We start from the raw sequence: 15,191 nt of genomic DNA on the forward strand, positions 1-15,191 counted from the left end.
GGTACTTGCGAACGATGCCTCATGGGCAAGATGACTAAAATGCCGTTCTCCGAAACAATGGAGCAATCAACAGACTTGTTGGAAATCATACATACTGATGTATGTGGTCCGATGAATATTGAGGCTCGCGGCGGGTATCGTTATTTTCTCACCTTCACAAATGATTTGAGCAGATCTGGGTATATCTACTTAATGAAACATAAGTCTGAAACATTTGAAAAGTTCAAAGAATTTCAGAGTGAAGTGGAAAATCATCGCAACAAGAAAATAAAGTTTCTACGATCTGATCATGGAGGAGAATATTTGAGTTACGAGTTTGGTCTACATTTGAAACAATGCAGAATAGTTTCGCAACTCATGCCACCCGGAACACCACAGCGTAATGGTGTGTCCGGATGTCGTAATCGTACTTTACTAGATATGGTGCGATCTATGATGTCTCTTACTGATTTACCGCTATCATTTTGGGGTTATGCTTTAGAGATGGCTGCATTCATGTTAAATAGGGCACCATAAAAATCCGTTGAGACGACGCCTTATGAACTATGGTTTGGCAAGAAACCAAAGTTGTCATTTCTTAAAGTTTGGGGCTGCGATGCTTATGTGAAAAAGCTTCAACCTGATAAGCTCAAACCTAGGTCAAAAAAATGTGTCTTCATAGGATACCCAAAAGAAACAGTTGGGTACACCTTCTATCACAGATCTGAAGGCAAAACTTTTGTTGCGAAGAATGGATCCTTTCTAGAGAACTCTCGAAAGAAGTGAGTGGGAGGAAAGTAGAACTTGATGAGTTAACTGTACCTGCTCCCTTATTGGAAAGTAGTTCATCACAGAAACCGGTTCCTATGACATCTACACCAATTAGTGAGGAAGCTAATGATGATAATCATGAAACTTCAGATCAAGTTACTACTGAGCCTCGTAGGTCAATCAGAGTAAGATCCGCACCAGAGTGGTACGGTAATCCTGTTCTGGAGGTCATGTTGCTAGACCATGACAAACCTACGAACTATGAGGAAGCGATGATGAGCTCAGATTCCACAAAATGGCTTGAGGCCATGAAATCTGAGATGGGGTCCATGTATGAGAACAAAGTGTGGACTTTGGTTGACTTGCCCGATGATCGGCAAGCAATAGAGAATAAATGGATCTTCAAGAAGGAGACAACCGCTGATGGTAATGTTACTGTCTACAAAGCTCGACTTGTTGCAAAAGGTTTTCGACAAGTTTAAGGAGTTGACTACGATGAGACCTTCTCACCCGTAGCGATGCTTAAGTCCGTCCGAATCGTGTTAGCTATTGCCGCATTTTATGATTATGAAATTTGGCAAATGGATGAAAAGACTGCATTCCTGAATGGATTTCTGGAAGAAGAGTTGTATATGATGCAACCTGAAGGTTTTATCGATCCAAAAGGTGCTAACAAAGTGTGCAAGCTCCAGCGATCCATTTATGGACTGGTGTAAGCCTCTCGGAGTTGGAATAAACGTTTTGATAGTGTGATCAAAGCATATGGTTTTATACAGACTTTTGGAGGAGCCTGTATTTACAAGAAAATGGGTGGGAGCTCTATAGCATTTCTAATATTATATGTGGATGACATATTGTTGATTGGAAATGATATAGAATTTCTGGATAGCATAAAAGGATACTTGAATAAGAGTTTTTCAATGAAAGACCTCGGTGAAGCTGCTTACATATTGGGCATCAAGATCTATAGAGATAGATCAAGACGCTTAATTGGACTTTCACAAAGCACATACCTTGACAAAGTTTTGAAGAAGTTCAAAACGGATCATGCAAAGAAAGGGTTCTTGCATGTGTTACAAGGTGTGAAGTTGAGTAAGACTCAATGCTCGACCACTGTAGATAGAGAGAAAATGAAAGATGTTCCCTATGCTTCAGCCATAGGCTCTATCATGTATGCAATGCTGTGTACCAGACCTTATGTGTGCCTTGCTATTAGTTTAGTGGGGAGGTACCAAAGTAATCCAGGAGTGTATCACTGGACATCGGTCAAGAACATCCTGAAGTACCTGAACAGGACTAAGGATATGTTTCTCATTTATGGAGGTGAAAAAGAGCTCATCATAAATGGTTACGTTGATGCAAGCTTTGACACTGATCCGGACGATTCTAAATCGCAAAACGGATACGTGTTTATATTGAACGGTGGAGCTCTCAGTTGGAGCAGTTCTAAACAGAGCGTCGTGGCGGGATCTACATGTGAAGCGGAGTACATTATTGCTTCGGAAGCTGCAAATGAAGGAGTCTGGATGAAGGAGTTCATATCCGATCTAGGTGTCATACCTAGTGCATCGAGTCCAATGAAAATCTTTTTGTGACAATACTGGTGCAATTGCCTTGGCAAAGGAATCCAGATTTCACAAGAGAACCAAGCACATCAAGAGACGCTTCAACTCCATCCGGGATCAAGTCCAGGTGGGAGACATAGAGATTTGCAAGATACATATGGATCTGAATGTTGCAGAACCGTTGACTAAGCCTCTTCCATGAGCAAAACATGATCAGCACCAAGGCTCCATGGGTGTCAGAATCATTACTGTGTAATCCGATCAGAGTAGGCATCCCGGTTACAAGACATCCTCGACAATGGTAAATCAAGTCCAGCAAGACTGCCCGATGCGCCGACATCCTGATAGGAGTTGCACATATCTCGTTCTCAGGGCAACACCGGATGAACACTACGTACAGCTAAAACCAGCCCTCAAGTTTCCCCGAGGTGGCGCCGCAAGTGGCTCTGTTTCGGACCAACACTTAGACAAGTACTGGCCCGGGGGGGGGGTTAAAATAAGGATGGCCCTTGGGCTGGCCTAACCCAAGGGAAAAAGAGGCTAGGTGGCGAATGGTAAAACCAAGGTTGGGCCTTGCTGGAGGAGTTTTATTCAAGGCGAACTGTCAAGGGGTTCCCATTATAAGCCAACTGTGTAAGGAACACAAAATCCGGGAACATAACACCGATATGACGGAAACTAGGGCGGCAAGAGTGGAACAAAACACCAGGCATAAGGCCAAGCCTTCCACCCTTTACCAAGTATATAGATGCATTAATTAAATAAGATATATTGTGATATCCCAACAAAATATCCATGTTCCAACAAGGAACAACTCCAATCTTCACCTGCAACTAGCAACGCTATAAGAGGGGCTGAGCAAAGCGGTAACATAGCCAAACAACGGTTTGCTAGGACAAGGTGGGTTAGCGGCTTGGCTTAACAATATGGGAGGCATGATAAGCAAGTGGTAGGCATCACAGCATAGGCATAGCAAAAGAGCGAGCATCTAGCAAGCAAAGATATAAGTGATTTCGAGGGTATGGTCATCTTGCCTGAGATCCCGCAAGGAAGAAGAACAAGTCCATGAAGAAGACAAACAGACGTAGTCGAACGAATCCTCACAACGCGACGTTATCAGAACTAACCCGAAGAAGCAACACCGGAAAGAAGCAAACAACATAGTAAACAACCATCACATAATCATGGCATGATGCATAATCAAGCATGATGCATGTCCGGTTTAATGAAGCATGGCATGGCAAAGTGCACAAACAAAACTACAAGTTAAGTGGAGCACAATATGCAACGGGTTGCATATTGACGGAACACCACATCAATTATTTAGTTCTCTCTCGGTTATGTACTCACCAATATTAAATGTTGTTAAGCATGTCAAGAGGTGAAACATGAGTAGAAAACATAGTTAGGCATTTTAAATGAGGCCGGAAACAACAACAACAATTCCGGTAAATCCCCACATGTATATAGCAATTTAAAGCAAACAACAATTTTAAACATTTTAATTGTTGTTATCATGATGCGGATGACATGAACAAGTTTATGCAATTTTTATTAAAAGTTGACAAGAGCATTATGAAGCATTTGTCATCGTGGCGGAAACGAAAGGGGTGCCACGGCGGCGATAACGAAACGGTGCCACGGCAACGTTCCGGTTCTGACAACTCATTGAGACGTCGGTGCAAAAGAAAATGTGACGGGAGCGTGCAAAAGATGGTGGGGAGATCCCAGTAATCGGGTTCCCACAGGTTAGGGGCATGGAAACGAGTGGCAAAACGGACATAGTGCAGACAAAGGGTGCGTCTCATACAACACAAGCATTCGTTCTCGAACGCTGATCTCGGTGGTTATACCTTTGTAGCATGCAAAGGGGACAGTTCTCGTTCGTAGAGGGAAGTAGGCGTTCTCGCGACGGCGGTAGTGGAAGTAGTCGATCTCGCTTGCTCTAGGGTCGACGGTAGAGGTTCACGTTTCATAGTCGTTCGGGGTTGTCGATAGTTGTACCCATTCGTGGTTGGACTTGACGGGTCCGATACCTCCGGACGTAGTGGTACATGTTCGTTTTTCGGAGAGGTACTTGGCGTACATCGGTCGCCGTGGTACTCGTCGGTCCACATAGTCGTTCTCGTCGGTCTTTGCGAATCATTCGGTACTCGTTCGGGCATCCGTGTGGTCTTGCCGGTGGGGTACTTGACGCTTGCGGTCCAACTCCGAGGTCTTAGCCGTGTAGTCTAACTTGACGAAAACGAGTCTCGCTGGGGACTTGGCGCATCCATCAGGAACTTGTGGTACTTGGCGAGTTCCATGCTCGGTGACCGTTGGAATTGGCGTCCACTGCAACAGGGCGTGATGCAGGGACTTGGCGCTCGAGATATCTTGAGCACTCCGGGACAATTGAATAGCAAGCGGGGAATGATTATGAGGTGTACCGGCATAAGAAAAGCATTTGAAACAAGGAAAATAGTATGTGATCAACACATAAGGCTTTAATTGAATTCACCAAAGAATAAAATGAGTGACGAACTTGAAGCTTCGTTAGAATCTTCTTGAGAATCACCGGGTAAGAATATTGACGGAGAGAATGAAGAAACTTCACATGAATAAAAGTATACTTTATTAAGATATATGAGTCCTTGAAGAAAAAGGGTGGGAGGGAGGGAAAACAAAGTCAACTTGAAGACGGATGAAACAAACAACGTTGATGAAAAACTGAGATTGGATCTTGCGAATGTTGATCGGATCCACTTGAAGAGAAATATGCCGGTTGAGAAGGATTGACATGACAATCTCGATTATCATGAAGGATTGGTATTCACATCGGAGTATGAGAACACCGTTTAGGAAAGGTATGGAATCAACACTTGACAATGAAGCAACTCGAATACCACAACTGAAAATAAAACAAGGATTGACTTGCAGAATAAGCCGGAACAAACATATGATAGAGATTTCATCCGAAGTTTTCGTGGTGGGGCCTACACGGGCTCGATCGTACAGCACCATCATGTGCAAGGCAGTGCACATGACATACGAAGCGTCCCTGAGTCAGCATAGCCAAGGACTCTTTAAGACACAATGAGACCACTGTAAAACCAACCGTGAATAGGCGGACCACTAGACATCGAACACCAATTTCATATCATACATCTGTCAGAAAGATATCCTAAGATCTACTTGAATTCCCACTTATAAACTCTCGAAACTTTCCGGTTATGCAATCAGGTGTTGGGGATACAGGGGAAGCATAATATCTCACCCAAAACTAGCAAATCCTACATCCAGCTGTATCCATCCTTCAACACATAACCAAGAAACCTTCGGAAATCATTTAACTCAACCTTCGAAAAGCATCTGTTATACGAGTTATGGCAATACTCCTGAACTCCCGCCCCAGTACTGGGTGGCGTCGAGGTTATCTCACCAACAACTGCATAAAAGAGATTTTCGATGTCGGCGAAACTCAGGTATTCCAGAACTACAACGATAAAATTGTGACGACAACACCTCGGAGCTCAACTCCCCGGGACACTGCCACAACCCCTAAATGTCAGGAGGCACCAAGAACAATGTTCTCGTCACAAAACCATCAGAACGATTCCAAGATACCCGCGTGATCCTAAAAACAATTTAGTGAAATTTGAGAAGAGAAGAGTCAAAACTCTACGTCAGGATGCCTCACCAGAGCGACGAAGGGACTGGGGAGTAAAAAGAATCCTACTCTCCGATATATATAATCCTAAATGACTCAAAACATTTTTCTAGACTCAACAGCGCCAATGATTCGATCAAGCAGGGGGCTCCTAAGGTCGGGGAAGGCTCTGATTACCAACTTATAACACCCTCGATGCGGCTATATCTCCCACGTGTCGAAGCACGACTTAGAGGCATAACCGCATTGAAAGCAATGTCGCAAGTGAGGTAATCTTCACCCAACCCATGTAATACATAAGTGAAAGAGATAAATAGTTGGCTTACAATCGCCACTTCACACAATGCATGAATAAAGCATTACATCATCCAGATACAATCAAGGTTCCACTACGGAACCAAAATAAAAGAAGACTACCCCAAATGCTACATAGATCCCCGATCGTCCCAACTGGGCTCCACTACTGATCAACTGGAAACGGAACAACATAACGAACACGATCTTCATCGAGCTCCTCCTTGAGCTCGGTTGCGACACCTGCACGGTATCATCGGCACCTGCAAACTGGTTTTGGAAGTATCTGTGAGTCACGGGGACTCAGCAATCTCACACCCTCGCGATCAAGACTATTTAAGCTTATAGGAAGGGTAAAAGGTATGAGGTGGAGCTGCAGCAAGTGACTAGCATATTTGGTGGCTAACATACGCAAATGAGAGCGAGAAGAGAAGGTGAAATCACGGTCGAGAATCTATGATCAAGAAGTGATCCTAGAACAACCTACGTCAAACATAACTCCAACACCGTGTTCACTTCCCGGACTCCGCCGAAAAGAGACCATCACGGCTACACATGCGGTTGATGCATTTTACTTAAGTCAAACTTCAGGTTCTCTACAACCGGACATTAACAAATTCCCATCTGCCCATAACCGCAGGCACGGCTTTTAAAAGTTCAAATCCCTGCAGGGGTGTCCCAACTTAGCCCATCACAAGCTCTCACGGTCAACGAAGGGTATTCCTTCTCCCAAGACAATCCGATCAGACTCGGCATCCCGGTTACAAGACATCCTCGACAATGGTAAAACAAGTCCAGGAAGACCGCCTGGTGCGACGACATCCTGATAGGAGCTGCACATATCTCATTCTCAGGGCAACACCAGATGAACACTACATACAGCTAAAACCAGCCCTCAAGTTTCCCCGAGGTGGCGCGGCAAGTGGCTCTGTTTCGGACCAACACTTAGACAAGCACTGTCCCGGGGGGTTTAAAATAAAGATGACTCTTGGGCTGGCCTAACCCAAGGGAAAAAGAGGCTAGGTCACGAATGGTAAAACCAAGGTTGGGCCTTGCTGGAGGAGTTTTATTCAAGGCGAACTGTCAAGGGGTTTCCATTAAAACCCAACCATGTAAGGAGCGCAAAATCCGGGAACATAACATCGATATGACGGAAACTAGGGCGGCAAGAGTGGAACAAAACACCAGGCATAAGGCCGAGCCTTCCACCCTTTACCAAATATATAGATGCATTAATTAAATAAGAGATATTGTGATATCCCAACAAAATATCCATGTTCCAACAAGGAACAACTCCAATCTTCACCTGCAACTAGCAACGCTATAAGAGGGGCTGAGCAAAGCGGTAACATAGCCAAACAAAGGTTACTAGGACAAGGTGGGTTAGTGGCTTGGCTTAACAATATGGGAAGCATGATAAGCAAGTGGTAGGCATCGCATCATAGGCATAGCAAAAGAGCGAGCATCTAGCAAGCAAAGATTGAAGTGATTTCGAGGGTATGGTCATCTTGCCTGAGATCCCGCAAGGAAGAAGAACGAGTCCATGAAGAAGACAAACGGACGTAGTCGAACGAATCCTCACAACGCGACATTATCGGAACTAACCCGAAGAAGCAACACCGGAAAGAAGCAAACAACATAGTAAACAACCATCACATAATCATGCCATGATGCACAATCAAGCATGATGCATGTCCGGTTTAATGAAGCATGGCATGGCAAAGTGCACAAACAAAACTACAAGTTAAGTGGAGCCCAATATGCAACGGGTTGCATATTGACGGAACACCACATCAATTATTTAGTTCTCTCTCGGTTATGTACTCACCAATATTAAATGTTGTTAAGCATGTCAAGAGGTGAAACGTGAGTAGAAAACACAGTTAGGCATTTTAAATGAGGCCGGAAACAACAACAACAATTCCGGTAAATCCCCACATGTATATAGCAATTTAAAGCAAACAATAATTTTAAACATTTTAATTGTTTTTATCATGATGCGGATGACATGAACAAGTTTATGCAATTTTTATTAAAAGTTGACAAGAGCATTATGAAGCATTTGTCATCGTGGCGGAAATGAAAGGGGTGCCACGGCGACGATAACGAAACGGTGCCACGGCAACGTTCCGGTTCCGACAACTCATTGAGAGGTCGGTGCAAAAGAAAATGTGACGGGAGCGTGCAAAAGATGGTGGGGTGATCCCGGTAACCGGGTTCCCACGGGTTAGGGGCATGGAAACGAGTGGCAAAACGGACACGGTGCAGACAAAGGATGAGTCTCATACAACACAAGCATTCGTTCTCGAACGCCGATCTCGGTGGTTATACCTTTGTAGCGTGCAAAGGGGATGGTTCTCGTTCGTAGAGGGAAGTAGGCGTTCTCGCATGCTCTAGGGTCGACGGTAGAGGTTCACGTTTCGTAGTCGTTCGGGGTCGCCGATAATTGTACCCATTCATGGTTGGACTTGACGGATCCGATACCTCCGGACGTAGTGGTACGTGTTCGTTTTTCGGAGAGGTACTTGGCGTACAACGGTCGCCTGGTACTCGTCGGTCCACGAAGTCGTTCTCGTCGGTCTTTGCGAATCGTTCGGTACTCGTTCGGGCATCCGTGTGGTCTTGCCGGTGGGGTACTTGGCGCTTGCGGTCCAACTCTGAGGTCTTAGACGTGTAGTCGAACTTGACGAAAACGAGCCTCGCTGGGGACTTGGCGCATCCATCAGGAACTTGTGGTACTTGGCGAGTTCCACGCTCGGTGGCCGTTGGAATTGGCGTCCACTGCAATAGGGTGTGATGCAGGGACTTGGCGCGATGCAGGAGCAACGGCCGCGGAACTTGCAGCAGCAGCGGCAGCGGCGGGAACTTGGCACGTTGGTCTCGTGAGGCATGGGGAGGCTCGAGGCAACACGTCAAGGAGGAAGACCGGTGACACAGCTGCGGGCACTAGGAGAGGTGGCTCCGACGGGCAGGGCCGGAGACGAGGTGCAGAAGGGCGGAGAGGGACTTGGCGATGGGGACGGCTTGAAACTGCTGCTGGTGGCGCTCGTGGCCATGGGACGCGAAATCCGAGGTCGAAGGCGAGGCGCGGTGGAGGAGCTTGGCGGCGTGGCGGCCGGACGAAGCAGGGAGGCACACGAGGAGACTCCGGCACGGCAGGGCAGCGGGTGCCAATGGCAGCGGCGGCTCGCCGGCCGACGGGGTGCCATGGTCGCCTGAAGAAGCCGCGACAGGGGGGTCGGGCGAGGCCTGGGCGGCGCTCGTGAGAACTGGATGAGGGGAGAGAGGAAGATGGGAGCGGGCACGGGAGGATGAGAGGGAGAGGAGTGGGATCGAGGGAGATGAGATCGGGCGCACTCTCCCTGGCGGCGCTGTGTGGAAGGGGTATGAGAGGGAGAGGTGTGCGAGGGATCGAAGGAGATGGTGGTCTCGGTCGGGCCTAGTGGCTGCTACGGTTAGGTCCGGTGCGGGTTGGGCCTGACCGGCTAGAGTGGGGAGGCCCAAGTGGGCTGCGGCTAGGCCTGTGGAAACGGAAAAGGCCTGGCTGCTGGGCTCTCTCTCCCCTCTCCAACTCTTTTTTTAAACTATATAAAAGAAAAGAAACTTGGAAGAAAAGTCGAGAGGGATTGCAGTGGAGTTTGGACATGAAGTAAATTTTCTCAGAGTCACAAAAATGAGCCTGATCCACGAAAAATGGAAATGATCACGTGGGTGAAGTTTGAAACGAACTCATTTGAATTTATTTCAAATGGTTTTGCATAGGAAGTAGGTGATAGGGAGGTCCAAAAATGTTGAGGTTTTTGGTGGAGCTCCGAAATATGATGAAAGAATATATGACAAGATTGAAGACCAAGAATTAAGATAACAAAGGCATTGGGATAATTTGCAAGTGTGTTATGGTGAATTCCAAAAGAATGGAATATTTATTATAGCTCCCTAATATTGAGATGATATGTTATAAAGAGAAGTCAATCTTCCCTCGATTTAAATGGATCGAAGATCCACACAAATTATTTAGTTGAGCTGGAAAAGATTTATGAGATGATGGAATGATGCAATGCACCTGATGCAAAGATGACGGCAACAAGCAGAAACAAATCACACAACGAAAACCCGGAAACCCTGGAAGGCATCTGAAGCTCCGGCCTTGGGGCGTTACAAAGTGGGAGACTAAGGAAATATGCCCTAGAGGAAATAATAAAGTTATTATTTATTTTCCTTATATCATGATAAATGTTTATTATTCATGCTAGAATTTTATTAAACGGAAACATGATACATGTGTGAATACATAGACAAACAAAGTGTCACTAGTATGCCTCTACTTGACTAGCTCGTTGATCAAAGATGGTTATGTTTCCTAGCTATAGACATGAGTTGTCATTTGATTAACGGGATCACATCATTAGGAGAATGATGTGATTGACTTGACCCATTCCGTTAGCTTAGCACTTGATCCTTTAGTATGTTGTTATTGCTTTCTTCATGACTTATACACGTTCCTATGACTATGAGATTATGCAACTCCCGTTTACCGGAGGAACACTTTGTGTGCTACCAAACGTCACAATGTAACTGTGTGATTATAAAGGTGCTCTACAGGTGTCTCCGAAGGTACTTGTTGAGTTGGCGTATTTCGAGATTAGGATCTGTCACTCCGATTGTCGGAGAGGTATCTCTGGGCCCACTCGGTAATGCACATCACTATAAGCCTTGCAAGCATTGCAACTAATGAGTTAGTTGCGGGATGATGTATTATGGAATGAGTAAAGAGACTTGCCGGTAACGAGATTGAACTAGGTATTGAGATATCGACGATCGGATCTCGGGCAAGTAACATACCGATGACAAAGGGAACAACGTATGTTGTTATGCGGTTTGACCGATAAAGATCTTCGTAGAATATGTGGGAGCCAATATGAACATCCAGATTCCGCTATTAGTTATTTACCTGAGATGTGTCTCGGTCATTCTACATAGTTCTCGAACCCGTAGGGTCCGCATGCTTAAAGTTCGGTGACGATCGGTATTATGGGTTTTTGTGTTTTGATGTACCAAAGTAGTTCGGAGTCCCGGATATGATCATGGACATGATGAGGAGTCTCTAAATGGTCGAGACATAAAGATCGATATATTGGACGACTATGTTCGGACATCGGAAAGGTTCTGGAAGGTTTCAGACATATATTGGAGTACCGGGAGTTACCGGAACCCCCCTGGGGGCTTAATGGGCCTACATGGGCCTTAGTGGAAATAGAGGGAAGCAAGGGGAGTGTTGGGGGCACCCCCCAAGGCCCAAACCGAATTGGTTTAGGGCAAGGGGGTCGTCCCCCTCTTTCCTTCTCCTCCTCTCCTTTTCCTTTGCCCTCTCCTACTCCTAATAGGAAAAGGAGGAGTCCTACTCCTAGTGGGAGTAGGACCCCCCCCCTTGGCGCGCCCTCCTTGGCCGGCCGCCTCCTCCCCCTTGCTCCTTTATATACGGGGACAGGGGGCACCCCATAGACACAACAATTGATCATTGATCTCTTATTCGTGTGCGGTGCCCCCCTCCACCATAATCCACCTCGATCATATCGCAGCGGTGCTTAGGCTAAGCACTACGTCAGTAGCATCATCATCACCGTCACCACGCCGTCGTGCTGATGAAACTCTCCTGTGAAGCTTTGCTGGATCGGAGCTCGTGGGACGTCATCGAGTTGAACGTGTGCAAAACTCGGAGGTGCCGTGCGTTCGGTACTTGGATCGGTCGGATCGTGAAGACGTATGACTACATCAACCGCGTTGTGCTAACGCTTCCGCTTTCGGTCTACGAGGGTACGTGGACACACTCTCCCCTCTCGTTGCTATGCATCACCATGCTCCTGTGTGTGCGTAGGATGTTTTTTGAAATTACTACGTTCCCCAACAGTCCATGGCTAGGAAACTTAACCATCTTTGATTAACGAGCTAGTCAAGTAGAGGCATACTAGGGACACTCTGTTTGCCTATGTATTCACACATGTACTAAGTTTCCGGTTAATACAATTCTAGCCTCTGTTGGAAATGGCAGTGCCTAGGAGGCGCTTAGGCACGCCTAGGCGCTAGGCAATGGCCAAACGCCTCGCCTAGGGCATAAGCAGAAGTCTAGGCAGAGGAAGTAAGAAACTCTCTACCCAAGCGAGAAATCATGCCATATTGCACTGATATGCCAAAAGGGTCATATTCCATTCATAGTACTGGTAGTTAACATACTTATATGCCCTAAATTAATAAAATACACATATAATAACCACATATACACCCCGATAGTAAAAATTACATAACTGCATAGGCTGCGCCTAGGGTGCTTAAGCACCGCCTAGGCACTAGGCGAAGGCCAACCGCCTCGCTTACGCCTACCGCTTTTTTCCAACCTTGATTTCTAGCATGAATAATAAACATTTATCATGATATAAGGAAATATAAATAACAACTTTATTATTGCCTCTAGGGCATATTTCCTTCAGTCTCCCACTTGCACTAGAGTCAATAATCTAGTTCACATCGTCATGGAATTAACACCAATAGTTCACATCTTTATGTGATTAGTTCCCATCTCCATGTGACTAACAACCAAAGGGTTTACTAGAGTTAATAATCTAGTTCACATGGATATGTGATTAACACCCAAGGAGTGATCATGATTTGCTTGTGAGAGAAATTTAGTCAACATGTCTGCCACATTCAGAGCCGTATGTATTTTGCAAATTTTCTATGTCTACAATGCTTTGCACGGAGCTACTCTAGCTAATGGCTCCCACTTTCGATATGTATCTAGACCGAGACTTAGAGTCATCCAGATCGGTGTCAAAGCTTGCATCAACGTAACTATTTATGACGAACACTTTGTCACCTCCATAACTGAGAAACATTTCCTTATTCCACTAAGGATATTTTTGACCGTTGTCAAGTGATCCACTCTTGGATCACTATTGTACCCTCTTGCTAAATTTATGGTGAGGTACACAATAGGTCTGGTACACAGCATAGCATACTTTATAGAACATATGACTGAGGCATAGGGAATGACTTTTCATTCTCTTTCTATTTTCTGCCATGGTCAGGTTTTGAGTCTTTACTGAACTTCACACCTTGCAACACAAGCAAGAACACCTTATTTGACTTTTCCATTTTGAACTACTTCAAAATCTTGTCAAGGTATGTACTTATTGAAAAATATATCAAGCGTCTTGATCTATCTCTATAGATCTTGATGCTCAATATGTAAGTAGCTTCATCGAGGTCTTTCTTTGAAAAAACTCCTTTCAAACACTCCTTTATGCTTTCCAGAAAATTCTACATCTTTTCCGATCGACAATATGTCATTCACATACACTTATTAGAAAGGCTGTAGTGCTCCCACTCACTTTCTTGTAAATACAGGCTTCACCGCAAGTCTGTATAAAACTATATGCTTTGATCACACTATCAAAGCATACATTCCAACTCCGAGATGCTTGCACCAGTCCATAAATGGATCACTGGTGCTCACACACTTTTTTAGCATCTTTTGGATTGAAAAAACCTTCTGGTTGCTTCATATACAACTCTTCTTTAAGAAATTCATTAAGGAATGCAGGTTTGACATCCATTTGCCAAATTTCATAAAATGCGGCAATCGCTAACATGATTCGGACAGACTTTTAAGCATCGATACAAGTGAGAAAATCTCATTGTAGTCAACACCTTGAACTTGTTGAAAACATTTTTGTGACAACTCAAGCTTTGTAGATAGTAACACTACTATCAGTTTCCGTCTTCCTCTTGAAGATCCATTTATTCTCTATGGCTTGCTGATCATCGGGCAAGTCAACCAAAGTCCACACTTCGTTCTCATACATGGATCCTATCTCAGATTTCATGGCCTCAAGCCATTTCGCGGAATCTGGGCTCATCATCGCTTCCTCATAGTTCGTAGGTTTTTCATGGTCTAGTAACATGATTTCCAGAACATGATTACCGTACGATTTTGGTGCGGAACTTATTCTGGTTGACCTACAGGTTCGGTAGTGACTTAATCTGAAGTTTCATGATCATTATCATTAACTTCCTCACTAATCGGTGTAGGCATCACTGGAACTGATTTTTGTGATGAACTACTTTCGAATTCGGGGGAAAGTACAATTACCATATCAAGTTCTGCTTTCCTCCTACTCACTTCTTTCGAGAGAAACTCCTTCTCTAGAAAGGATCCATTCTTAGCAACAAATATCTTGCCTTCGGATCTGTGATAGAAGGTGTACCCAACAATTACTTTTGGGTATCCTATGAAGACGCACTTCTCCGATTTGGTTTTGAGCTTATCAGGATGAAACTTTTTCACATAAGCATCACAATCCCAAACTTTAAGAAACAACAGCTTAGGTTTCTTGCTAAACCACAGTTCATAAGGTGTCATCTCAACGGATTTAGATGGTGCCCTTTTTAACGTGAATGTAGTTGTCTCTAATGCATAACCCCAAAAACGATAGTGGTAAATCGATAAGAGACATCATAGATTGCATATCCAATAAAGTACGGTTATGATGTCCGGACACACCATTATGTTGTGGTGTTCCAGGTGGCACGAATTTGTGAAACTATTCCACATTGTTTTAATTCAAGACCAAACTCGTAACTCAAATATTCGTCTCTGCGATCAGATCGTAGAAATTTTATTTTCTTGTCACGATGATTTTCCACTTCACTCAAAATTCTTTGAACTTTTCAAATGTTTCAGACTTATGTTTCATCAAGTAGATATACCCATATCTTCTCAAATCATCTGTGAAGGTCAGAAAATAACGATACCCACCGCGAGCCTCAACACTCATCGGACCGCATACATCAGTATGTATTATTTCCAATAAGTTAGTTGCTCGCTCCATTGTTCTGGAGAATGGAGTCTTAGTCATCTTAGTCATCTTGCCCATGAG

Source organism: Triticum aestivum, chromosome 7A, assembly GCF_018294505.1.
Source record: "Triticum aestivum cultivar Chinese Spring chromosome 7A, IWGSC CS RefSeq v2.1, whole genome shotgun sequence".
Lineage (NCBI taxonomy): Eukaryota > Viridiplantae > Streptophyta > Magnoliopsida > Poales > Poaceae > Triticum > Triticum aestivum.